The 26,655-nt window shown below is 34.4% G+C and overlaps 1 long non-coding RNA gene across 3 annotated transcripts in view; it reads left to right on the top strand.

Moving 5' to 3' along the window:
• LOC111773155 (uncharacterized) overlaps positions 1-26,655 on the top strand; it is a 135,261-nt gene that overhangs the window by 57,337 nt on the left and 51,269 nt on the right. The gene's annotated exons all lie outside the window — the stretch shown is intronic.

Below are 26,655 nucleotides of genomic sequence, written 5' to 3'. Positions count from 1 at the left end.
TTATATTGTATATTTCATTTCTAAAAATATTAGTGATATGAAGATATTTAGTGACATGAAGGTAATCATATTCTTGAGAATCTATCTACTAAAGTAACTTTAGTTGTTGGAATATATACAAACATTACCCACTTTTCCTTCAAAAAGCAAAATCAAATCAAGACCACAAACCCATCTTTGAGACAGAATTTTAAAATCATAGATCAAACAATAGAACTGTCCACATTACTCCTTTCTTTAAAAAAGTGATTGTATGCCCATTCCATACGATAAGTAAACTATTAAGATGGAAATATATAGATAAAATTTCATGTCTTTGTTAATTAAAATTTTAAACAAAGATGCCTAGATAGCTGACTATCACCTACTTTATATTATTTTGCCTAGCTATTTTGATGATATGTCGTGTCCCCTTACCTGGTCTAGTGAACTACAAGGATCATAAAACTGTTATGTATAACAGGATGGTTAAAGCCAATGGTGCAGGCTCCTTGCCACTCACTCAGTGGCACAGCCTAGATTCAAATCCAGACCTGCCTGGCTCCACAGAAATAGGAAGGAACTAATAAATACTCCACAGAACTCTCTCACTAAAAAAATTTTGCTTAAAAGTCTTCATTTTATTTTATTTTTTTTTAATCTTCAAAGGCATCCTTTTTTTTTTTTTTTTTTTTTTTTTTTTTTAAGGATTGGTACCTGGGCTAACAACTGATACCAATCTTTTTGGTTTTTTTCTGCTTTATCTCCCCAAACCCCCCCTGTACACAGTTGTATATCTTAGTTGCAGGTCCTTCTAGTTGTGGGATGTGGGACGCTGCCTCAACGTAGCCTGACGAGCGGTGCCATGTCCGCGTCCAGGATCTGAACCCTGGGCCGCCGCAGCGGACCGTGCGAACTTAACCACTCGGCCGTGGAGCCGGCCCCAAGTCTTCATTTTAAAGTTGAAGAATTTAACATGTAGGAAGCAATAAATTTTCCCAGATTGTATTATATTCAAGCTACGCTCTGATCAGTAAAAATTCTGAAATGTAGAAAGTGATATACAACTTATACCTAGGAATTTTTATTTACATTTTTTATTCTATTGTATATCCTGATGTAATATTTCTATGCAGACATGACTAATTAGTGAATCAATAAAATTAATCTCATTTCAATAAAGAATAACATTTTAATGTCATGAAAGATTTATTTCAGTATTGCTACTGGACCTAATGATAGCTATGAGACACTCAGACTCAGAGTTCTCCTTCCTTCAAACTGTTTTCTTAACATTCACCAGTCTTCTTAACTTCTTTAATCAGCACCAACAAATTCAACTATCAACTTTATAAAATGATAACTTTAATATTTATCCCTCTCATACTTGTTATACCTCTCTACAGAGGTCAGACTTGTATAGTATGTATGACTTAGTAAAAACTTACTTTTGAATGAAGTAAAGGTAAAACTCAACATATCTTAAATGTAACATTTTCTACCAGCAATATTCATATCCCAGACCTAACTTGGATGTTGCCTTCCCCCTCACACTTCACCATTATTCTATTATTGTACTTCTAAAATATTCACCAGATCAACCCCCAAGTCTTTATTCTCATGAAAATCATTTTATTTCACAGCATCAACATTTTTTTAACCTGTTACAATAATCTCCTATACTCTAATTTTGGTCTCTTCACTCTGGAATTTATTCTCCGCACTATTTTCAGAATAAAACACACACACACAGACACATATGCACACAATCTGTTAAGGACACTTGTCTGTTTAAAACTCTCAAAGATAGCCCAGTATCTGCAGAATAAAGTTTAAATTTCTTAGGGTGATAGGAAGTTCTTCATGGTCTGCCTCCCTTTCTTCTCTAATCATCAGTTTTTCCTTGCCATGCACCCCAATCTTTAGGCACCAGCTTGCTCTTCATACCCAAATTTAGTTATGTTACTTTGTGCTACTGTGCTTTCGTCAGTTAAAACTCCTCCTTATCTCACCTCCTCCCCTTACTCACCCTTCACGTTCTAGACCCTTCTCCTCTGTGTAGGGTTTCTGGACCTGTCCTTCTCCCATTTAAATTTATTACCTCTTCCTTTGTAATTTCATAACACTCTATAGCTCGTGTATTCTATTGAAAATTTCATCTTTCTGTATCCCTACTAGACTGTGAATAGCTAGATGACAAAGGCCTAGTGATATTCATCTTTTTACTCTTAACACCTAACACAAAGCTGGTTACTTAGCAGTAGCTCAAATACATTAGAGAACTAACATATTTGCATGAATAAAAGCATGAATGAAAACTGTCCTATTCCTTTTTGACCACAAATCACATCCTAACTCCTAATCGTAGTACCAAGTCCTTTCACAGCACAACCCTAACTTACTCTAGAGAATTGTTCCCGCTTTGACAAAATGTTCACTAAACTTACACCATGAACAAATCATGTAAACAACAAATCTGTGTTGAGTATGGTATATCTCTAACTGGCTTATAATTGGGTTTGGAAATTTTAACAATAAACATTGTATATAATTATGTAATGTAATTATAATCATATAAATTACATACAATTATATATTAAATTATAAATATTATGGTCTATAGTATATATAGAATAATATATTATAAATTATGAATATGATTAAAATATATTTATAGTGTTTCTTATTGAAAAAATATAATATAATAAATATTATATATTATACAAGAAGTAATATTTTGCATTTGTAAAGCACTTTTTTAGTTATAAGACCTTTCCATATAAATAAATTTGATATATTTTTTAAAAATTTTGTGGCAAGACATATTTTCTCCATTTTATAGAAAATGAAATTGAGCTTCAATTTTTGAAATAATTTTTTAAAGATCACAAAGTAAGGAATGAACCAGGATCAAACACAAGAATTTAGTTTCCAAGGGCAGTTTTTCCCACCAAATCACATTCACAGAAAAATAAAATGGGGAAGGTATACAGCAGCATAACTGTATTTTGCCACCTCCTACTTATAAATGTGCATGACGAAATATGAAGATAGATTCATTGCAGTTGTGTGGTTAGCTACTGGAAAGTTCCAGTGCTGAAAAGCTGAAGGAGATGACAAAGATAATTATGTTGCTTATACAACAGTTGTTTCACTTTAAATTCTTCCTGAAGTTAGCTCTACTGGAATTTTTCCACGCATCAACGTCTTGTGACTATTTACCTCCTGAGCTGTCAAAATTATATCCTAATGTGAGGGAGAAAATTTTTACCTTAAAATAAATTTCATCTAAAAATAAATTCAGCCTCCCAAGCTCACCTTGTCCCTAGCAGACTCAGACGAATATGCCCTCCTTGACATCCTAACAGAGCAAGGGTTGAGATCTTTCTTGGGGAACTGATAGTTGCTCAACTAAGGGAGGAAAGGGGCAGAAGGCATAGCTAAAGCTCTGACTGATGTATTTTAAGTAGACAGTGTTCTTCCACTGAGTTTAACCTCCCAATAGAAGACATCTCCCCAAGTAGAAAGAGCTATCTTTCACAATGTCTATGTATTAGAGGAAACTACCTACACTGACAAGAAGTTTCCTGTTTTATGTAAAAGCCATGATGTTTGAATTTGTGGATGATAGCCAGAACATTTGGACTTCTCATTAAAATAGTTTAAAAATCTTCTGTGCAGTGTAGAACTTAGGTGGGACAGACATGAAATGTTTGACCTATACTTCAATAACCTAGAATTGACTGCTACTCAATGATGGAAGAATAAGACTGATTCTCTTATAATTTGTCAGTTCCGATTCATTTGATCAATTCATTTATTCATTCTTGAAACAAAAATATGTATCTTCTGTGTATCAATCATTAGAATGGGCACAAATATAATATCTAGGCAAAAACGAGTAATGGGATAAATGTCAGGGAGAAGGATCTTTCTGGAAGATCCAATGCTTTTACTGATCCCTAAAAGAGAAAGAAAATTGGTCCAAGCAGAAGGATCAGAACTAAAGGCAAGAGAATACTTGACACATCTCTGAATAGCTGTAAATTCAATAATACCAAAGTTAAGTGAGAATCAGCGGGGATGGAGAAAAGAAAACTAATTCCAAATATTGTAAAAAGGCAGAGTTGATAGGATTCTGGGATTATATGTTGGGAGTAAATCAGAAAAATATGATGTTTAGTTTTCTCACTTGGGTGATTGACTGAATGATGGTGCTGTTTTCTGCATGGAAAAAGAAAAGAGGAAAGAGAGGGAGGAGGGGAGAAGAGAGGGAAAGAAACAGGTCTGAGCAGTTAATTACTGCCAAATTTTTTATTTGCTTAGTTTTCCATGTATCTATCAAGAATTCATCCTCAGATATTTCCAAAAGGGTGTATATCTCTCAATATTTTCAAACACTTTGGGTAAATCTCTGAGTTTACTGTTGTTCTTGTTAATATCACAGTGGGAATCTTCTATCTTCCTGTTTCAATCTGAACTGCTTACTCTCTGTCAAGCTGGGAACCTCATTAAAGCATCATCCCTGGAAATAACACTTTTCTACTTCCCTTATTTCAGAGACTCCCATTACGGATTAAACTGTGTTCCTTCAAAATTCATATGTTGAAGCTCTAACCTCCAGTACCTCAGAACATGAGTATTTAGAGTATAGGGCCTTGAAAGAGGTAATTAAATTTAAAAAAGGTTGTTAAAGTGTGCTCTAATCCAATCTGACTGATGTTCTCATCAGAAGAGGAGATTAAGATACACAGACACACCAGAGGTGCACATGTACAGAGGGACAACCATGTGAAGAGGCAGCAAGAGGCTGGCCATCTTCAAGCCAATGAGAGAGACCTCAGAGGAAACCAACTCTGTCTGCACCTTGGACTTCCAGCCTCTAGAACTGTGAGAAAATAAATTTCTGTTGTTTAATCCCTCTAGTCCCTGGCATCTTGTTAGGACAACCCTAGCAAACTGATTCAACTCCATATGTTGTTCTTGCTTCCTTGGCTCCCCATTGTGCTACTTTTTAGGCAGAGTATATTCTCCAGATATTTTTTGAAAAAGAGTAAATGGGGACAATTTTGGGAAGATTTTGACATCTAAAAAATATCTATGTTTAAACTTTACATTTGCATGATAAATTTTCTGGGTATAGAGTTTCAGATTGGTTATTTCCTAACATCCTATTTGTCCCCTCTCCTGTTATGAATGTTATGCACTATCGTTCCACTATTTCAGTAGTTACCTACATACAAAACATCATTTGAGGATAATCACTACCTTTTCCCTCTGCCCATACAGTACTTGAACAACATTTACACCTTCCAAACTTACATGTTATTGTGATCATTATTTCAATCTATCCTCTTTTAATACGTTAGGACATATTTTGTTATTGTGTGTAGTCAAAGTTTGTTTAAATCACCTGTGTATTTTCTCTATCTTTTTCTTCATTTTGTCTTGCTTCTAAAACATTCCCAATGGGACCATTGATCTTTGCCTACAAATGATGCTTGAAGCTTGAGATTTGTTGGCTCTTGTAAATTTATATCTTTCACAAAATGTGGGGAAATTTTGGTCATTCTTTTTTCAATTTTTTTCTGCACCATTTTCTCTCTTCTAGGGATTGTATTTTAAATAATATTTTTAAAAAAAACTATCAATAATTCATTGGAATTTTAACAAACGAGGAAGTTTTCAAAAGATACATCTAAAAGGAGGAGTGTAGGGGCCAGCCTGGTGGCGCAGCGCTTAAGTTCGCATGTCCTGCTTCAGCGGCAGGGGATTCGCCGGTTCAGATCTCAGGTGTGGACATAGCACTGCTTATCAAGCCATGCTGTGGCAGACATCCCATATATAAAATAAAGGAAGATAGATGGGCACAGATGTTAGCTCAGTGCCAATCTTCCTCAGCAAAAAAAAAGACGAGGATTGGCAGTGAATGTTAGCTGAGGGGTAATCTTTCTCAATTAAAAAAAAGGAAAAAATAAAAAGGGTGTATCTGTCATGATAGGTTATGTTGTGATGCAGTCAACAACAACCTCTGAATCTCTATGGCCTAAAATTGCAAAGGCTTAAATTCTAATTCATGCTCCATTTCCATTGCAGATCATTGGGGGTCTCCACACTGCAGAATTTTCCTTTTGAGATAACTAAGCAGCTTCCACCTGGGGTATTGTTGTCACTGTGGTGTGGCAGGGCAGGGGCAGGAGGAGAGGAAGAGGGAGAAATAAAGAGAAAGAGAGAGGTGCAAACAGATGATTCCTGAATGTTACCTCCAGAAATAAAATGCATAATTCCATCCACATATCATTGGCTAAAGCAAGCTACATGGCCACTACCTAATTCATGGGATCAGAGAAATACAGTTCCAAGTGCTCAGAAGAGAACTAGAAATACTTGGTGAACAGCATTAATAAAAACTATATGGAGAAATATTTAAAAAGCAACAAAAAAATTAGAGTAACAAGAACTTAGTGTTGAATTTGAGGTAAATAAAAACCAATGAAAAAATTTCCCTGGCTAACTAAGTTTCCAATAAACTCTTAATTGAAAAATATTCAAGCTAAGATGACAAACTTCTACATTCTCTTCTTAATCCAGTTTATTCGTTATAAGTCAGAGTGAATAAAATCTGAATTTTTTGTGTAAGAAAAGCACAATAGAACATTTTCAACCTATATTAGGACAACATATTTTGAATAAGGAGACAAACATTAAAATGGTAACCTTATCTATATCCATGTACAATCTAGGCCAGATTTGAATGCTGAGGAAATCTATTTTATCCTAGTTTACCCACATGACACAATGACAACCCGAAAATATGGCATCAAGAACTTCTAAATTGAATCTATCAGGTTCATTGACTAGGAGATATCTGAAAATACAGAAATAGCCAAAGATTGTTACATTTATCACAAAAACAGTGATGATATAGAGATTATTCTTAAGATGTATATTTTTGAGATTCATATGTTAGCATCTTTTCTCGCAGATCTGTAGAGGTTTATTCACTCTCAAAGAGTACCAATGACAAATATCAACCTAACTGTAATAATACATTTGTACACTAAGGGGCGCCGGGACCACACGTTTGACACCACATTTCTAGATTTGAAGAATTAACAAATCTCAAGTATCAGAGTCATTTCCCAATATATAAACCCCCTTTATTGTGACATCAAATGGAGACCATCATTGTTCAGTAAATATTTTCCCCAAACTAAGGTTCATGGCAGTCCTTGAAGGTCTAACTAAACCACACTAAAATATTAATCTTTTATTGTCATTAAATTTTTTAATTTATTAATGTCACTAAAGAGCTTTACGTAAATTAACTCACATAGCAACATCTTATTAGGTCTCAATAAATAAGAAATTATTAGTCTACATTTTGAGAAGCCTCAATGAGATGAACTATTTTATCTTCAAGGTTTTATCTGATTTGAAGGGAATATATATTTAATCAAATGGTCTCACATGTCTTTTCTACTCTGCTTAATATTTCCATGTGTGAAAGGCCAGGTTCAAATCAATGTCAAGGGATTGTTTAAATAGAGCAAGGCTATAGACAGATCTATCAGAGCATGAGGTGCTTCCAAAGACGCCAGGTCTTGGGGGTCATCACACTTCACTATGCTTTAGGAAAAGATCTGCATATAATAATACTGTTACTCTGAGCAGATAGAAAGGCCTATGAGAATCATATAATACATCCATAAAGAAAATCCATTTAATAACTTCCATAGATTGCACAGTGCTAGTAATTTTCACTGTCACTTTAAATGTTATCTCAGTAATCCTCGCAATAACTCTAAGAGGTAGATGTTATTATTCCAATTTTAAATATAAGAAAACAAAAGCTTTAGAGGTTAGGTAAACTTGCCCTGAGTCTTACAGCCAGTAGGTGCTAGAGCCAGGATTTTAATTAAAGTCTGTCTGATTCCAAAGCTCTTACTTCTGATGTGTAATTAGCACATTAATTGTTGCCAAACTAGTATACTAAAAAGAATTTTTCTAATAATGTTTTTATTTATAGTAGTCATAATCTTACTAAATCAATTTAACTTTAGAGTTGGTACAAAACTACATTTCTGCAGAGGAAGCATAGGTGGTTTTCACAGCAAACCTTCTAAAAGTTAGATGTACTTTGAATTCACGTGATTCCTTTAAAATGAAAATGGTTAGATACAGCTCTGAACTAGACTATTCTTCATAGGACCTCACCTATAGCTATCATTTCACAACTTATAATAAATCACAATCTGTCAGTTTCATATGCTGTATTATCTATAGATGCTTCTAAGGGTAAAAAGTTTACTAAGAGTTGAAGATAGCTTCAAACAAATTGACTGGAACCTTCTTTTTCAAGGGCTTGTCACATCACTGGACTGCTGTATAATATAAGTCAATGAGACTGAATGTTGTAGTATATAAACATATCAAGACACAATATTTTATGTTATTCACCCACAAATATTTATTGAATAATTTAACAAGGCAAAATAGATGTATGAAATCAGAATAAAGAAGATTTTATTTGAGTTTGTGAAAAATGGAAGGAAGCAAAAATGGAAGGAAATAAAAGAAAGAAGATTTAATACAATATGACATAGATTAATCATTTTCCACATTAATAAGACATTCGTTAGTCTGAAAGAAAATTTTCTGCACTTTATGCTTCTTGAATTCCTAAACTGTACTAAATCAAAGATAAAGTGCATATCACTATTAAGCTAATGACGAAACATGTAACTTCTTCTTATTAGGCAGTAACTATCCTAAGGACATGAATTTTTAAAATTATAAATCAAAATTTGACTCTATCAGAATAGGAGAAAGTTTTGGTGATAGATGTAATTACGTAATAAAAGTATAGGGTAGCAATGTAACATACTAAACTAGAAGAAAATGGAATGAGCAATATCAAGTCAAAACCATAGAGATAATTTATGACCTATGGAACTTATGTCCCAGTTGTGCTATAACCATAAGTGGCCCAAAAGCTATATCGCTCTCTATATGTATCCTTCTTCTGACCCCAAATCCTCCTTTGTTCTTATGGTACCCACTTTTAGCTCTATCCTATTATCATCCCTGTACGGTATCAGTGCTGCTTGTAAGATGACTGATTTGATGCGCCAGGGCAGAAACAATCAGGACGATGCTGATCATCCTCTTGAAGACACTTCAAAAATTTCAAGGGCAATGCTAAAAAGAATCAATATCTAACTTAAACTAGCTTCTGTTGGTAAAATTGGATAATTGAGCAATAAAATAATACTAGAAATGATAATGTTGATTTTAATGATGATGAAGATGCCAACAGGAACACATTGAGTCTATAAAAGGATAGGGACATACAATATTCAAAAGAGAAAAGTTACTTTTTTATTGACATATAATAGTTTAAAGTGTACAACATAATGATTTGATATATGTATATATTACATAAATGATTACCACAATAAGTTTAGTTAACATCCATCACCACACAGTTAAAATTTTCTTGTGATAAGAACATTTAAGGTCTACTTTCTTAGAAACTTTCAAATATACAGTATTTTTAACTATACTCATCATGCTGTGCATTAAATCCTCAGTTATCTCATATCTGAAAGTTTGCACCTTTTGACACCTTCACCCATTTCACCCACCTCCCAACCCCCTGCCTCTGGCAACCACCAATCTGTTCTCTGTTTCAATGAGTTCAGGTTTTTTTAGATTCTACATGAGTGACATCATCCAGTATTAGTCCTTCTCTGTCTGACATTTCACTCAGTGCAGTGCCCTCCAGGTCCAGCCCATGTCTCAAATGGCAGGATTTCCTTCATTTTTATGGCTGAATAATATTCCATTGTATAGATATACCACATTGTCTTTATCCCTTCACCCATTGATGGACATTTAGGTTGTTTCCATGTCTTAGCCATTGTAAATAATGTTGCAATGAATGTGAGAGTGTATATATCTTTTTGAAATAGTGATTTTGTTTCCTTTGGATAAATACCCAGAAGTGGAATTGCTGAATCATATGGTAGTTCTATTTTTAATTTTGAGGGAAACCTCCACACTGTTTTCTACAGTGGCTGTACCAATTTACAGTCCCACCAATAGTACCCAAGAGTTCCCTTTTCTCCACATACTCTCCAACACTTATTTTTTGGTAATAGCCATTCTAATAGGTATGAGGTGATATCTCATTATGGCTTTGATTTGCATTTCCCTCATGATTAGTAATGTTGAGTATCTTTTCAAGTACTGTTAACCATTTGTATGTATTCTTTGAAAACAATGTCTATTTAGTTCCTCTGCCCATGAGAAAAGTTATTTTAAAGTGTTTAAAAAGATAATGATCAAGCAAAATTATGAAAAGCAATGAGTAAACCAAATAGTGAAAGATAAGTAGTTACTACATTGACAATGGGAAGGACTAATCAACATCAGTGGTTAGAAAAAAATAATCAAATGTAAAAAGAGTCAACAAAGTGACAATGAGTAGAAAGGTATTGTTTATTAACAAATAGTAAGGACTATCTTACTATGAGCAATTACTCTGTTCCAGTGCTTTATGTATACTAACTCATTCAATCCTTGTAATAGCCCTGTGAGGTAGGTATTATTATTATCCCCATTTTACAGATGAAGTCTCAGACACAGAGGCTCATGATCACATAGTTAACAGGGTGCAGAACTGTGATTTAACTCTAGGTAGTTTGACCCTAAGACCCGTGCACTTAACCTCTACACTATGAAACATTTCACAGGGACCCTTTGAGTCTAGCTACTCAGATGGCTTCCTGACTTCCCAGAAGGCAAAGCCTTTGATGCTCCTATGAATTAAAATTGTTTTAAGGAGTCATACAGTAGCCAAATAAGTCTTTTAAAAAATCATTTTGATGGGAAGACACTAGGCTCAAAATTATAAAGCATATGAGAGGTGTGGACTTAAAAAAATCCACATTGGTGAAACGAGCAAAATTTAGCTGTTAACAGGAAATTCAGATGACAACTAGTACCTTGATTTTGAATTTCCTTGGGAGAAGCAACCAAGAGTCAGTTGATCCTTTTTTATAGTTCTATTGAGATATAATTCATATACATGTAACTCACCAAATTAAAGTATACGAGTCAATGTTTTTTAGTATATTCAGAGTTGTGCAACCATCACCACAATCTAATTTTTGACACTTCAAAAAGAACCCGTTAGCCATTAGAATCAACTGATTTTTTACCCAATATCTATAATGTTAGTGAGTCTAAGAAGGTATTATTGGGAGGGGATGGGGCTCTGCAAGCATTACTGAAACAGAAGGAATCAAAATGATCTCACTGAATCTCTAAGAGGTTATCAAAGTAAGAGTGACAATAATATAAGAAAGATACAAAACAAGTACAGGAAAAAGGAAGAAATATAGTAAGGTCATGGTGCTAATTTTTAAAGAAGGGGTGTATACATAATCTTAATGAGTTTTGCAGTAATTTTTGTGTATCTTCTGTTTAAGAGGTTTGTAGAATTAAACATACCAACGTGTAATTATTTAAGGAATTTAATCAAGAAAAAAAATCATTATATTTCCATTTTATTTTGAGTAACAAATTTAGGATTAAAATCATGTAAATAATCCCATGTGTTCCTCTCCACAAACTCCTCCCAATATATTAAAATTCCTATGATCATGTATAATCTTATGAGGAACATGTGATACTTATCATTGAGGCATCATTTTCTAAAATGTATCTAAACTGCCTATTTTAGAGTTCTCCTAATTCAGACCTCTATCTGTACAATTATTTATAAGAGGCTGCTCTTGAATGTTGGTTATTCAAGATGATTTACTAAAAGTGACTGAAGGGTTCTATGAGATGAAAACCACTTAATCATTTAAGCAGTTTTATACATATATATACACACACACACATATATATATAAACCAGAAATACCTATAGTGTGGTTTTAGTATTTTGCAAGCTTTTCACTAAAGATTTGGTGAACACACGAAGCTGTCCATGCTATTCCTACTCAGATTTCAATCTTCTTTAATCTTTCAGCTCTGCACCACCTACAGGCCTCTTATAAATCCCACGAGCCTCATATCCTGCTCCATCTACATCAGAATAGTTGTCTCGATGCCACAGCATTTACTATTCAGTCACAGAGACGATTGTTCACAGTGTAGACTTTGTATACAGAATTTTTGTCTATTTTATCTCTAGCTGTTGCAAAGGTCTGTGAGCTCCTAGAATTAAAGAAAGTTTGTAGTTCTTCAAAATGGACTCCAAGAAAGGCTTTCTGTAGTTGTTTATTACCAAGGAAATTGTATATATTTTCTATGTAGTTTTTAGCTCTACAGACACTTTGTTCTGCCTTGTCCACTGTGGAATTAGAAAATGTTTTATCTAATACTGAATTTTAGTAGGAAAATAGCAGCTCCTGGGTATATGTTGATTTTTATTTTATTTATTTAGTGTATGATATGCTCCAGGCTGTTTTAAGTGCTTCGCAAACATCAATTCATTTAATCTTTCTAACAACCCAATAAGGCAGACGTTATCATTATCTCCATTTTACAGGTGAGGAAGTTGGGGTACAGAGAAATTAAGAAAATAAAAGTCTGCACTGAAACTAGTTTCTCATAGAAGTTATCGTAATTTAATTGCTGAAACAATCTCCTAAATGGAAATGGCACAATCAGACCAATCCTAAGAAGTTACATTTACAAGGCCATTACCCACTAAGAGAGTGTCTCTAGTATAAGAGAGGGAATATTTTGTGACTTGCCCAAGGTCACATAGCTAGTAAATGGCAGAGATGGCATTTGAACCCAGGAAATCTATCTCTGGAGTTCATGTTCTTAATATAACACAGAAAGATGGCCTCTCTACCCAGAGTCATTGAATTCTAGGGTTCTTTTGGTCCAGAATTACTAGCCCCCAAGTCTCACTGCCCATTTTCCCAAATGCCGCTTTACCTGTAGTCTATTCCATGCCCGCGCCTGTGTGTGCTTTATTATCCCCTCATTTGTACCACATGACCTGTTTAAACTCAATAAATACTTGATAATGGAGATAGGCATTAATATTGCACTGGAGCGGAGAACCTTGTTGTTATAATTAAAATCTGCAGAAAACATGTGGTGAGTCTACTTTCAATACAATCCTCTGCCAGTGACCAATCACATAGTTCTGGGGGTTATGCAAATCTGAGAAACAAAACCAATCTGTAAAAGGCACCTCTTCCCTTTGTACCAAGCTATAGTCACTGAGATTTGATAAAATCTTTTAAATCAGATGGGAAAAAAATTGAATGTTTTAATAAGCATATCTTTTTAGAATTATTAATATATGATGACTTATTTTAAACTACTGCTTTCTGACTGACCTTTGGTGATAAATAAAATTCTGCACTGGTGGTAGATTTTCACACAGGTTATTGGGGTTGAACTGGCAAAGCCATCTCTTGAGTGCAAATGGCACAATTAGATCAAGCCTAAGGAGCCACGTTTATGAGGGCTTTGTTTGGTAAGAGAGCTTACCTAGTTTATCAAGGATAATATTTTGTAAAGAATAAGCTGATGTGTTTTAATTTACCTCATTAAGTAAGGATCCATTTGTGGTCTCCTATCTCTAAAGCCAGATCTTGAGGATTATCACTGCCGAAAAGGTGGGGGCAGTAAAAATGTGTCCTCTTTTCCAAGATAATAGTTTCACGTCCTGGTTGTGGTGAAGTGATTTGCTAAATAAATTGGAAGACCCAACACAGAAGATTCCTCCACAGTGCTTATCCAACAACCTTAGACACAAAGTCTGAGGTAGAAGGAGATACTTTCAGGGAAGAGGAAAGTCTGTCATTTCTGGTCCTTGAGAGTTGTGGGAGGAGAAAGGAAAAAAGATTACCAGAGTAAAGTAGAAAGTTGTAGATGTGTTTTAATCTCCCATAACTAGGGGTAGGTCACTAGGTAAGATGAGAGAAACACAAAGGGAAAGGAGATTTTACTACCTTCTTGAGTCTCTAGAAGAAGATAGTTTTAGATATTAATTTTACTTGAAGTGCTGTGGAACAGAGAAAGAAAAGTATGAGAGATGGCAGTTTTAAATGACTTAGATGAAGTTAGCACTTCTTGACTTCCTGACTGAGAAGTTCCTACATATGACCTCTGTCTACGAGGCCTAAACAGACAGCAGAGAGAGTCTCTGCTGCAGATATTAGAGATGCAAGCTATTACTTTGATGAAAGGAAAACTTTATGGAGGGTATTGAGGAAAGGCAAGAGTATCTTAGGTAAAAAAATGGAAAGAAGAAGAGGAGGAGGAGGTGATGGTGGAGAAGGAGAAAGAACAAATATATAAAATTTGAGTCACAGGGAGAGTAAATCTGTCTCTAATGTATGTAAGTGTAGGAAAACTGAAAAATAAGTGATACAGATTAGGAAAAATGGAAAAGACAGTAGAGGGTGGAAGATCATGAATTCCAAGTAAATATGACAACATTTTATCCAGTATTGTGATTGTCACCAATATTAATAACTTTGAGAAATAATCAGAAAAAAGAAAACAATATAATGATAAAAAATAAGATGAATGTCTATATATTTTAATGAGCTTAACTGAATCCAAGTCAGCAAAATTGTATATTGTTTTTTAAAGGGAATTAAACTATATGGAAGAATTTATGAAATAGGGATGAAATGATTTATAGAGTGTCTCATACTCTGAATCAATTGAACCCATAGCGAACATGATTTTGATTTCTTGTCTAAGGAAGAATTTGAAGCCTTAAATAGTTTACAAAGGGCAAAATAGAAAATCTTGAAAACTGAGAACCAAAAGGAAATACTTTAAAAAAAGTTTAGTTGAGGAAGAAGAATTTTCTTTTAATGTATGGAATTTGTTCATTGTGAATAAAACTATTCTTAATGTACAAATGTAAATATTCAAGATTACTAAGGAAAGCTGTAGAATCATCCATCATATTTTAGAGCAAAGATTAACCACAAATGGATTTTGTGCTCTTATCTAAATTTTGTTTCTAATTCTTTAATTCAATTATTTCTATAATCATTTATTTACTTGCTATTTCCTAGTACAGAAATTCTTAGAATGTTTCCATCAAATAAAGATTAAAAATTCCATAACAGCAGACAAGAGCTACATATTTTTATATGTGTATATATACACATATGTCTAATACATCATGGGTGCTAAGTGGTTGCTGAATCATAGTCAAATTAATAAAATACATACAGTTCAAGCTATAATAAAAGTTTCCTGGGGTGTTGTCGAAGTGATAAAAGGGAAAATACAACAAGAAAAGCATGTCAGGCATTATGCTTTGAAAGTTAAGTTTTTAATGACAATTCTCATATGGATATAGACAACCTTGAAACTGCAAGGAAAGCAGAATATGTACCAAATTACTTTTTAAAAATCAAAAGTTTTATTGTAGGAAGATTTCTACAGAACTCAATGACCATGGAAAATTGACATGGACTATAATTAATTATTCATCAGAAAAATTCCCTGGGAGAAATCAACAAAAGTCAATTTGCAGACACACAGATGAAAATGGTCTAAGGCCAAAGATAACCTATGCTTACCCTGTCAGAATTGTCTGACTTCCTCCTAGGAGTTAGAATTAAACCTGATAGATATAAGGTTTAAAACCCACAAAGATAACTTGAATTTTTCTCTTTTTTTGGTCATTGTTTTCTGAATTTCTCTGCTTTATTTTTCTGCATACAAAACTACTCCAAAATATTTATTCTATTTTTTAAGCAAAATATTTAAAATAAATTCGGGAAGGCAATGTATATAATTGATTCTACTTAGTAGGGCTTTTAGTGGCTGGATTTGAAAACTCCCTACAGCCTGATCTTTCCATTTTTGCTCCTCACTTGGTACCTTTGCTCTCAAGACATAAAACTAGGGGCCAGCCCCAGGCCAACTGGTTAAGTTCACACGCTTTGCCTTGGTGGGCCAAGATTTTGCTGGTTTGGATCCTGGGCATGGACATGGCACTGCTTGTCAGGCCACGCTGAGGTGGCATCCCACACAGCACAACCACAAGGACCTACAACTAGAATACACAACTATGTGCTGGGAGGCTTTGGGGAGAAGGAGGAGGAGAAGAAGAAGCAGCAGAAGCAGAAGCAGAAGCAGAAGAAGCAGCAGCAGCAGCAGAAGTGCAGGAAGAAGAAGGAGAAGGAAAAGGAGAAGAAGAAGAAGAAGATTGGCAACAGATGTTAGCTCAGGTGCCAATCTTTAAAAAAAAAAAACGACTTTGGGTGTTCAGATGGAAAACAAGCTGGCTTACATGTCCCACGGTGAAGGATTTGTTGTTAAAAAAAAAAAAACAACTAAATATAACCTGTCTGGTTTAGCAGGAAGAATGATCCCAAAGGAACTGTTAAAAAGAGAGTTACCCAAGGCTGCCTAGATATTGAAAGCTTTGTGCAAATGGGATCCAGTGGAGTTGATGAAACAAAAACTAGCAGCTTTCTCTAAGCTCGGTTGTACAGAGAACAGAACTGCACAGCAGGGATCTCGCCACGCTGTTGGATCTCTCTAGATGCTGAGGAGGGATTTTTCCTTTCACTTTGGTTTGAGCACTGTTGTTTCAGTGTTGGTGAGTACTGTTGTTTCCCAAAGGGAAAAATACTGCATCCGCTTTTAAATATGGACTTTCTGTCCTAGCCAGGTAAGAACACTTGAGAAATGGAAGGATTTCAATTAGTTCTCCTCCGCAGAGTTCATTAGCAGCACCTCCTTACTAGGTTTAACCTTTTATGTTTAATATCTAAAATAACTGATAGTTAGCCATCCAGCTCAAAACTGGAAGTATTGTGTCGGATTATATTTTCCCGTATCAAAAATCCTTTTCCGTGTTTATCCAGCCTCCTCTTTTCATTCAGCTTCCTTTAATAAAGAAAGTCATCTCTGTATGTTAAACGTAAACCACCACAGAAAAGGCCGGTTCAAACGTCCATGACGGCACAAGAGACTTACTAAATTTATAGTCTGTAAATTTAAACACACAAATGTACACACAAAGACATTATATGTACACACAGGCTGTAATTTTGAGTGTGGCCATTCTTGTTTTTTGGAAAAAACATATCTTTTGAATAAATAGATCATTTGAAATCTGAGTTACTCAGTAATAATTTTCTCTTCTGGACCTCACAACAAATTAGTGAAAAAAGGCCCCAATAATGATGTAGTTTTTATCATGTACTTATGTGGACCTAGGCGTTTAGCTGGAATTTCACTCTGGTCTACTAGTAGTCATTACTCTACAGGATCTGAAGGTTCCATATGCTCCTGACAATCCCCTAAAGTAGATGTTCTCTGTTATTTAAGATTTATGGTTATGCCCATGAATCATCACTATATATAATTCAAAAACTGGCATTTGCCCTTGTGTCAGAACATTGATTTTCCCATTCTATCAATGTCTACATCTTATTTTTAAAAGCTATAATTTGTTTATCTTAATAAAATAGATAATGATATGTATTTATGAGCCAAATATTTTTAAATTACTTAAAACTTTAATTCATTAATTAGGAGAGGAAATATTTTTTATCTCACAGAAATAAATATATGCTTGAGTTATTTGACTTAGATATATAGGTAAGTATAAAAGATTTGGTTTCTAGAGAAGGCCCAAAATTTTTTAACTTGTAAGTCAAACTAGAGAATAACATTATTAGTGTGGATGGCTGTGTGGCCTCTAGGTGAGCATAAATTCTGTTTCATATGCCTAGTCTACTTCTAAGAATGAAAATGAAATGTAGGGAGCAAAGTTATTGGTATCTGAAATAAAGTATATAAGCAAGTTGGTCTTTAAACATGATACAAAGTAGACAGGCAGCTACATAAAGTAACTGGACATTCAGGAAGGTGCGTTCTAATCTTGCAAGCAGATATTAACAGTTCTAAGATTATCCTTCGGAAAGTCACTCCCCAGTTTAATTTTTCCCTCTGTGGTTCTCTAGTGTTTAAAGGATGGAAACTCTGTTTTACCCTGTCATAACTTATCTCTCAGAATCCAGCTTGAGCTTCTTTCCTGGATTCATTCTGTCCTCTCCCATACATCAAATTTCTAATGTCTCCCAGGAAACATCAACAGTTTTATAAAACTCTCTTTTCTCAAAATACTCTATCTATTTTTCTCTTTAAAAACAAAACAAAAAACAAGGAAACTTCTTAGATACCTTTTAAGACCAGATAAAATATACCTCTTCTCTTTATGCTTTCCCTATTTTTCCAGGCAGAGTGATTGACTCCCTCCAGCGTCGCTCTTTGCCCTTTGCATATGTCTCTACTTGAGTTCTTATCACCTTATATGGTAAATGTATGTTTATAGGTATTGCCTATTAGACTTTAGAAGAATTTAAATTCTATGCAGAGTTCACAAACTAAAATGCATGCAAGAGGGCAGGCAGATAATGGAGTTTGATTTTTGGAAAACTGCCACATAACTTGTGATAAATGGCAACTCACCAAGAGAGGTCGTGGGAAATGGTGAAGACTGAATAACAGCGGGAAACATGCTGAAAAATGCAGCTAAGTGATCTCAAAATACAACTCAGGCAAGGTCTCTACTTCGCTTAATGCTGCAATGTTTTTCCATTGTTTTATAAGATAAAGAAGAAAAAGAAAAACTACATAGCTAGTAAAATCCTGCCTGACTTGAAATCTTCTACCCTTTATATCCTCACTACATATCACGTTCTTCTTGCTCTCTCTCTCTCAGCCCTTCTATCCTTATATCTTCAATCCTTCCACTATACAGCTGTTCACATACGTTTCTTGTCTCTTTCCTTTATGAATCCATGCTCATCTCAATTCTTCCTCAGTTTCCTCAACCAAACCAAACACCTCAGTTGTACCACTAATCACAAAGGAGTCTGATTACAGTTTTTAAGTGGTGATCACAATTATCTGTTTCCATAGATAGAGTCTAAGTTCCATGAAGGCAGGGTCCTTTGTCCATTTACGCTTATTGTATCCCCAGAAATAAACATAATGCCAGGCAGGAGGGAAGTAATAAATATTTGTTGAATAAATGAATGAGAATAAGTTAATAATACTAAAAATGTATTATTAAATTATTTTTTAAATGGACAGATGGATGAATGAAAATGGGGAGGTCCTCAAAATTCGATCATTCTAATTACACAATAAGAGGATAGGTCTGTGAAGGGGAGACAAAGCTATTTAAGATCTTACTGTATACCTGTAATTTATGCATTGTCAATATGCCAATAGCAAGAAATTATTAAACAATAATACTTTACATGTATATTAAATGTCTATGTTTATTAACGTTGATATAAATAATATAATATCAGAGAGATATCATTAGTGGTAGAGAATAGACAGCTCAGTGAGAAAGATAGCCTTTAGCTCTCAGAGAGGCATGTCTGCTTCTCCTGCCAGATATGTTTTAGCTAAGGTCTCATGACATCGTTCTGTTATAGACTGATCTTTCCCCTTTTATGCTTAACTCTGAGAGAAATAAAATTTCACCACAAGCAATTTTAACCTGAAAACAGAAAAGTCCATATGTAGTGGTAAAAATTCCCTGCCACAAGATAGGAAATAAAAATCAGTAATGATCAAGAAAATATTTAACTATTAAAAGGCAGGAGAAGGAATAAAAGTACTTTGAAGTTCTGATAGAAAATTACATTTCATAGTCTCATTGCTCTCAGCATTTAAGCTCAAAACATTTTTGTTTTTTTCAGTAGAATATTTAAATGATGCTAATTCATATGCTATTAATAGAAACAGATTTTGCTTAAAAATACATCTTAGATTTTATTTCTTTTCCACTATGTGTGTGTTATGCATAAACATTATTCAAATACATATGTAAATTATATTATCAAATAGAACTATAATATAAAATGTTACATACTATGTAAAATTATGTAATTATATAAAATTTTGTATATATATATAATTTTATATTATACACAGATATATACATTTATAGAGATAGCCTTAGGATTTGGGAAATAGACTATTTGTTCTCAAATTGCCTGTTTGCTCCCACTTCATGGCTAACTATTTGATATACAATGAGGTTTGTTGCAGGGGATTTAATTAAGAATGATATTTACCACATTATCATAATCTTGGAAGTGTTCTGTGTGCTCCTTCCTACTCTACAGAGGTAACCACTATCCTGAATTTTATGCCTTTCACTTGTTTTTCTTTATATTTTTATCAAATATTTATCCACAAAACTATTTTGTTTATCTTTTTCTACTGTGCTTTAAATAAATATTCAATTTGTTCTTTGTGATTTAATTTTTCATTGAAATATGTTAAATAATCAGCCATGTTAATGTGTAAGGTGTATTTCAATCATTTACACAAAGGCATGGTATTTTATTGTAGAAATATGCTGTATTTATTCATTCTCTTATGGATATTTGTTCTGTCTTCCATGTTTATCTAAGAACAAGGCTATTGTGAATACTATGGTTCTTCTAGTGTATGTGTGCAAAAGTTTTGCTATAGTATCTATCTAGGCATGCAACTGATGGCTAAATGCAAAATTTTTTTTTAAAGGGACTGTACTAATGTGTACTCCCACCAGCAGTGAATAGCAGTTCCCACTGCTCCATATCCCCTAATCTTGGCAACATTATCAGACTTTTTAATTTTGCCAATCTGGTGACATAGTATCTCGTTGTATGTGTATGTGTTTAAGTATACAATTCAGTGAATTTTAGTATATTTACTTAGTACTCAGAGTTGGGTAACCATCAGCACAACCTAATTTAGGAACATTTTCACCACCCCTAAAACAATCCATTAGGAGTTACTCCCCATCCTACCTTCTACCCCAACCCTAGACAACCACTAATGTATTTTCCATCTGAATAGATTTGTCTGCTCTGAATATTTCATATAAATGGAATCATACAATATGTGGTCTTTTGTGACTGGTGTAGGGGAGGAAGATATTTCCTCTACCCACTCTGGGTCCTTCTGGCTGGACAATGAATTAAATTCACATGAGACAGAATAACAGGAGAAAATTAAACACAGCTTTATAACATGTATACATGGAAGAGACTCAGGCAAACTGAGTAGCTCACCAAAATGGTGGAAACTCTCACCTTAAATACCATCCTCAGCTAAAGACAAAGGAGGATGTTGGGGGTGGGGGAAGTCAGTTATGGAGATTACCAGAAAACCACAGTAAACATGAGTAAGGTTACTATGCAGATTTAAGTCCTTGTCTTCTACATTGGTAAGAGTTTTTAGAGGATAAGTTCATCCCCCCCTTCTTCTTGGTACAGAGACGGAGACACCTTTACAGATGGAGATTTCCTTTACAAATGTAAACGTCTCTTAACAAAGGATAAGTAAATTCTACTTTCCAGAGTTTCTCTCATGTCTGCAGTTTTTAAAAGTAACCAGCCCAAAATAATCCTCATGCCAAAGAGACATATCTTGCAGTGGCCAATTCAGAACTCCCACACTGGCCTCTTCATTTATAATGTTTTTAGGGATCATCAGTGTTCACATGTATCAGTATTTCATTTCTTTGTATTATCAAAAATTATTTCATTGTGTGGATATACTACATTCTGTTTATCCATTCCTCGGTTAATGAACAGTTGAGTTGTTTCTACATTTGGGCTATTGTGAATAATACTGCTATAACCACTTGTATACAAGGTTTTACTTGGACATGTGTTTTCATTTCTCTTAGATATATGCCTAGGAACTGAATTGCAAAGTTATGTCGTAACTCTATGTATATTAAACATTTTGAGGAACTGCCAAACTGTTTTCCAAACTAGCTGCAGCATTTTACAATCCCATCAGCAATGTATGAGCATTCCAATTTCTCCAGAACCTTGACAACACTTACTATGTGTGTTTTTGGTTATAGGCATCCAAGCTGATGTGAAGTGGTATATCATTGTGGTTTTAATTTGTATTTCCCTGATAACTAACATTGAGCGTCTTTTTTACATGCTTATTGACCACTTGTATATTGTCTTTGAACAGATGTCTATTCAGATCCTTTACCCAAATTTAATTAGATTATTTGTCTTTTTACTGTTGAGTTGTAACTTTTTTATGTACTCTGAATGCAAGTTATGTGTCAGATATATCCTTCAAACGAGCTCCATGTCAGGTCAAATAATAACACTCTGTAAATAGGTATTTTCTAGGGAACTTCAAGACAGGTTAAGTAATAATTCTCTCTGAGGATGGAACTTTTTGAGGAGCTCCAAACCCAGTCTGCCCCGTCCAGTGGCTGCAAGGCTGCTGTTTTTCACAGCTCCTGTGGTTGCAAGGCTGATGATTTTCAAGGCTACTGTGGAGCTGGGGAAATGAGGACTTGTCTGTGGAGTATATAAATAATTCAATAATAAGAAACAAAAACTCAATTTAAGAATTGGCAAGATATTTAAAGAGATCTTTTACAAGAGAAGAGATATGAATGACAAATTAGAACATGAACAGATGCTTAACATCATTAGTCATTAAGGAAATGTAAATTAAAATCACAATGAGAAAATAATACAAACCCACTAGAATGGATAAAAATAAGAGTCTTAATACCAAGTGCTGGTGAAAATATAGAGCAACCGGAATTCTTTTACTCTGTTGGTGAGAATGAAAAAAAATGGTACAAACACTTTGGAAAACAGTTTTAGAATTTCTTATAAAATTAAGCAATTTCTTATGTGCTCTAGCAATTTCACACTAGGGATTTACCCAAGAGGAATGAAAACTTCTGTCCACACAAAATCCATTAGGTGAATGTTCATAGTAACTTTATTCATAATGGCCAAAATCTAGACACAACTCAGATGTCCATCCATAGGTGAGTGGATTAACAAATTGCATTACATCCATACAATTGATACTGTCAGTAATAAAAAGGAAAAGACTACTGAAATGTGCAACAATATGCATGAATTTCTAATGCATTACACTGAAGAAAGAAACTAGACACAAAGGCCACATACTGTATGATTCTATTTATATGACATTCTAGAAAAGGCAAAACTATAATAACAGAAAATGAATTAGAGTTTGCTAGAGCCTGGGTGTTGGGGAATGGAATTAACTGCAAAGAGGCTCAAAGAACTTTTTGGAGTTATGGGAAATTTTCAATATCTTGATTGCATTGGTGGCTACAATATACATTTATCAAAACTCACTGAACTATAGGGCCAGCCCAGTGATGTAGCGATTAAGTTTGCACGTTCTGCTTCAGTGGCCTGGGGTTCGCCGGTTCGGATCCCAGGTGCAGACGTACACACTGCTTGTCAAGCCACACTGTTCCCACATATAAAGTAGAGGAAGGTGGACATGGATGTTAGCTCAGGGCCAGTCTCCCTCAGCAAAAAGAGGAGGATTGACAGCAGATGTTAGCTCAGGGCTAATCTTCCTAAGAAAAAAAAAGCTCATTGAACTATGCACTTAAAAGGGGCGAATTTTGCAATATGTAAATTATACCTCAATAAACCTGACAAAATATTTTACACAGATGTTGTAATCAACTTTATATTATTATAAATATTACAAACTATTAATATGAAATAGAATTATATTAACATTTTTAATAGAAAAAATATGGGGCTGGCTCGTGGCTGAGTGGTTAAGTTCGCGCACCCTGCTGCAGCAGCCCAGGGTTTGGATCCTGGGCGCAGACATGGCACCCCTCGTCAGGCCACGTTGAGGCAGTGTTCCACATCCCACAACTAGAATGACCTGCAACTAAGATATACAACTGTGTACAGGGGGCTTTGGGGAGATAAAAGCAGGAAAAAAAAAAAAGATTGGCAACAGTTGTTAGCCCAGGTGCCAATCCTTAAAAAAAGAAAAAAAAGGAAGATTGGCAACAGTTGTTAGCCTAGGTGCCAATCTTTAAGAAAAAAAAAATAGACAAAAAGTAGTTTCAAGTACATAGTAACAGTGTCTGTGACAACAAATGTATAAGGTACACAAGAATAAATCTAACAAAGATGTGTGAAAACTTTATGTAGAAAACTTATAAAACTTTATTGAAATATTTTAGAGAAGGTCTATATAGATGGAGAGAGGCACCATATTCATTGATCAAAAAATTTAATATTATAAAGATTTCAGCTTTCCCCAGTTGAGACATAAATTCAGGTTAAATTTATTGACCTGGCAAATATATATTTTTTTATTGTTGGGTTGAATTGGTAGAATTTTAAGCTTTTTTTATAAAATTTTTGCTGAGAAGATTGGCCCTGAGCTGACATCTGTTGTCAATCTTCCTTTTTTTTTCCTCCCTAAAGCCCCAGTGCATAGTTATATAACCTAGTTGTAAGTCATTCTAGTTGTTGTATGTGGGATGCTGACACAGCATGGCTTGATGAGTGATGTGTAGGTCTGTGCCCAGGATCTGAACCAGTGAGCCCCTGGCCACTGAAGCAGAGCACACAAACTTAACCACTCAGCCACGGGGCTGGCCCCAACTTAGGGAATATTTACTGAGTACCTATCTTTATTCAAGCATCTACGTTTTAGGTGCTTGAGATGTACAAATGAGCAAATTCAGAAATAACCCTGCCAATTTTGAATTTATCATCTAGCTGGGTAGGAGATAGGTGGGTGAGAGGGAGATAAAATAACAGGAGGCATATGAATAAGTAAACCGTATAATATGTTAAAAGATAATACTTGACTATGAACAAAAAGTAGAGGCAACTAAATGATTAGAACTAGTGGAGAAGAGATTGTGACAAGCTACAATTTTAAATGAAGTCATCTTAAAATCAACAAATTTATTCTAAAATATATTTTAGATGATCAAATGGGCCAAAAACAACTCGTTACTGAAATATATATATATATATATATGCTAGAGAAACATGCTCTGTCAGATATTAAGACTATTTTAAAGCTATACTAATATGGTGGTATTCTATTGGTGACTGATATACAAAGGAACAGAATATAGAACCCATAATATACTCAAAGACATGTAGAAACCATATGAGTAAGGAAAGCCTGCATTATTTAATAACTGGTCCTAAAATAGAAATTGGATCTACCTCACATGTACTCAGAAATAATTTCAAATGGATAAGGACTTAAATATAAAATACAATGCATTTAAGACAAAAATATAAGGAAATATCTTTAAGAAACCGTAGTAAGAAAGAATTTCCTAAGCAAGATTAAAAATTTCAAAATTTTCTTAAGATTCAAAAATGCACCTAAGTTATATTTAACAACTTTTTAATTTCACTGAGTATCCACTTTATTAGTAATCAGGAAAATGCGAGTTAAATTCGCAACATCATTTCACATTCATCAGACTGACAAAAAGTAGAAACTACTGTGAAAATTTCAAATAAGAGGAAGGATGTGGAACAATGGATACCATCATACTGCACTGACAGGAATAGAGAGTCGTATAGCTTCTTTGAGAAGAAAATTATGATGCCTAATAAAATGTTCAAATATATGGTCCTAAAGTCATGAGCAAGAATGTTAATAAGATCATCATTTTAAATGAATTAGAGAAAAACAAATCTACATGGGTTCATCTCAGAAGCATAATATTGAGTGTACAAAGAAAGTTACAGAAGAGAACCTATAGTATGATTACGTTAATATAGCCTTCAAAATCAAGCAAAAGGTAACAACGTATTGTTTATGGATATATACATATGTAGCAAAACTATATAGCAAAAAATGATTAATACAACTTCTGATATTTACTTCTTAGAGATAGGGAAGGGAAGTATTAAGGGAGGGGCACATGGGGACTTCAAACATTGAAATGTTCTAATTTTTTTTTTTTGATGAGGAAGATTGGCCCTGAACTAACATCCACTGCCAATCCTCCTCTTTTTGGTGAGGAAGATTGTCACCAAGCTGACATCTGTGCCAATCTTCCTCCACTCTATGTGGGATGCCCCCACAGCATGGCCTGACAAGCGGTGCTAGGTCTGCATCCAGGCTCCAAACCCATGAGCCCCAGGCCACCAAAGTGGAGCATGTGAACCCAACCACTATGCCACCAGGCCAGGCAAAATATTCTATTTCTTAAGCTTTGTGGTGGGCAAGTGGGCATTTGTTTATTTTTTAAACTATTATAAACATTATAAAAATTCTTCTGTATATATATTTCCTAATATAAAAATTTCAAAAAGTACTGGATATATGTTCAGCCTATGGTTTACATGGATGTATATTCCATCTTGTACAGTAGATATATGAAGCCCCATTTAATATTTTCTTTGAAGAGCTTAACAAACTCTTAACTGTTTTTGAATTAAAATTAACTTGCAAGTATTTCTTTTAATGAGGAAGATTTAACATTCTCTGGAGAAATCAGGGACGCTTTAGAAAATAAGTGCTATTAATGCTATCAAATGTTTCCATTAGCTTTCTGATTCACATAGACTTTAAAAGTGTTTTCACTCTTCTCCACTTAGCATAGTCGAGAATGTATTCACAAGTAATAACAAAAATTATAAGAGTGAGAGTTAAAACTTGCTGAATACCCACTACATGTCAGGAATGTTTTTAGGCAAGACAACATAGCAGACAAAAATCTCTACCTTCATGGAGCTCACCTTGTCATGGGAGGAGAAAGCCAATAAACAAAATGACATAAACATAGTATGTTAGAGGGTGATAAGAATTATGAAGAAAATTG

The sequence above is a fragment of the Equus caballus genome, chromosome 4 (genome assembly GCF_041296265.1).
Source record: "Equus caballus isolate H_3958 breed thoroughbred chromosome 4, TB-T2T, whole genome shotgun sequence".
NCBI lineage: Eukaryota > Metazoa > Chordata > Mammalia > Perissodactyla > Equidae > Equus > Equus caballus.
Note: the sequence above shows the minus strand (reverse complement) of the source record. Positions and strands in the feature narration are given on the sequence as shown.